Here is a 2,238-nt window from a genome sequence, read left to right on the forward strand (position 1 = left end):
AGAGAGAGAGAGAGAGAGAGAGAGAGAGATAGAGATTAAAGAACACAAAACCATAATTTTCCAAATGAGTGACCCTTTCCACAGCACTTTGCTACCTAAGAATATCTATGATTACCTGATATCTATAAGAAATTGTACCATGTTTTCAAATTCTTCTTTCAACCCACCAAACTTGTTAACAGTATATATAAGGACTCGTTCTAATGTGATGGGAACTCTAGAGAAGATGAGTTCTTGACATGGCAAAGGGATTGGGACACCTAAGATATGAAGAAACGTGGGATCTGTTAGTTCAGGGAAGATATGTCTCAGAGAAAGCATCATTGTCCTGAGACATAAATTAGACAAGGAGCAAATTGGTTTGATTTGGCCTCAAAATTCTAAGCTAGTACCAAGAGGTGAAAAGTTCAAGAGTCAGCCCTCGGTTCCCTTTCCCATTGGATCTCAACACTGATCTTGGTGGTCGTACAGGAGGAAAAGTAATACTGAAGCTGGCCTCACAGTGCTTGTAATCTGTGGGCTAGTTTCAAACAAGGAAGAAAAAAAAAACTATAAGAGTCAGGCTATTGCTTCCTATGTGAAAAAAGTTATTTTAAACCATTAGGGCTTTTCAGAACTGAGAAGGGAGGTATCAGCTGGTGGTTAATGGTGGTTAATGGTAAATCTGGAGTCAGATTAATGTGAGATCAAGTCCTGTCTCTTGTGCTTAATATCTGTGATTTTGGACAAGTTAATTAATCTCCCTCATCTAAAATAGGACTAATAAAAGTTTTCACTGTATAGTATTATTATGAGGATTCAATTATAACATTTATGGAAGTTCTCATTATAGTAGCTGGCAAGATAAATGCTCAAAATGGTGAATAATTAAGAGTAAAAATGTCTATATGCCTGAAACTGACTAAATGCCTCTGTAAACAACATGGTTGGTGAAATACCAGGCAGTAAAGAGCACTAGCACTTACATGCTTCCTGGGTAAGTTGCACCTGTCTATGCTATCAGAGCTTTTCTGTTGCAATTGCTCCTAGCAATTCAGTAAAAAAAAATCTGCTTTTTCTTCTGTCCAGAAAACCACATTATTACTATTTTGGTTCAGGCCTAATTACCATGGATTGTAACCTTATTTTCTCTTGCTGGAGTAATCAATAATTCCCAGCGTGCAAAGATGTCTACTTCTAACCATGACTTTATCTGAAAAATCATTGTTTTAATGATCATAACAGCTCGTTTTCTTTCTCTTTGCCAACATCATTCTTCACCTGACCATTGCTTTAGGTGACTTAGGAAAATCAAATTGAAGGAGAAAATGCAATGTCCATAGGAGATCAGACTAATGGTGGATGGTGCCCAAAGCAATGGCTTCTGATTACCAGTCTGCTAGAGTGGGTCTTGGGTTTGGAAACAAATCACTCAGCCAATGGCCACCTTATCAGTTTGTTTGTAAATTGAGGCTATTTGAGTTAAGGGCATTGCAGAGCTTTAGCTGTGCTCCTAATGTGCTTGGGAGACTTAGACGAAAGATGCTAATAGCATTACTGGGAAGCTAGGCCATTTGAGTGATCACCTGCTGATTTTTGTCAATGTAGGCTAGCAATCAGGAGAATTCAGTCGGAGGGGAAAATCCGTTTCCTGTGTCCAGCTACCTTGATTAGAGGAAACACCTGTGGAAATTCCTACTTCATACCAGTAAGAAGCCAGCACAACACCATAACAATCTTTTGAGTAATAGCTGCTGTTCTAAATATATATGCAATATATATTCATATTCTATATATTTTTCATATTCTATGTGAATATATATATTCTGTATCAAGCATGTCAAACTTGTGGCCCACGGGCTGCATACCTCATTTATTTGGCCCGTGTTAGTGTTTGAGTTTGACATGCTTCTTCTATATAAATATATTCTATATGCATGTATGTATGAATATACATAATATATAGATAGTATATATGTTCATATTCTATGTATTATTTTACATACATAATTCATATAGATTAATAATAATCATATCTATATATATAAAAGCCTAAGTGACAGTTGGATCGTTTGACTGGTAGCTATGATGCACACTAACCACCAGGGGGCAGACACTCAACACACAGGCATGGAACAGACTGATGAATCTCAGAGGGAAGGGGGTGAGGGGAGAGAGTGGGAAGAGATTAACCAAAGATCTTATATGCATACTAGTGGCCCAGTGCACTGATTCGTGCACCAGTGGGGTCCCTCAGCC

At 37.9% G+C, this 2,238-nt stretch overlaps 1 pseudogene; it reads left to right on the forward strand.

Annotated features, from left to right (window-relative positions):
* The first annotated feature begins 417 nt into the window (after window positions 1-417).
* LOC114228655 (small nucleolar RNA SNORA61) lies at window positions 418-536 on the forward strand (annotated as a pseudogene).
* The last annotated feature ends 1,702 nt before the right edge of the window (window positions 537-2,238 follow it).

The sequence above is a fragment of the Eptesicus fuscus genome, chromosome 18 (genome assembly GCF_027574615.1).
Source record: "Eptesicus fuscus isolate TK198812 chromosome 18, DD_ASM_mEF_20220401, whole genome shotgun sequence".
Lineage (NCBI taxonomy): Eukaryota > Metazoa > Chordata > Mammalia > Chiroptera > Vespertilionidae > Eptesicus > Eptesicus fuscus.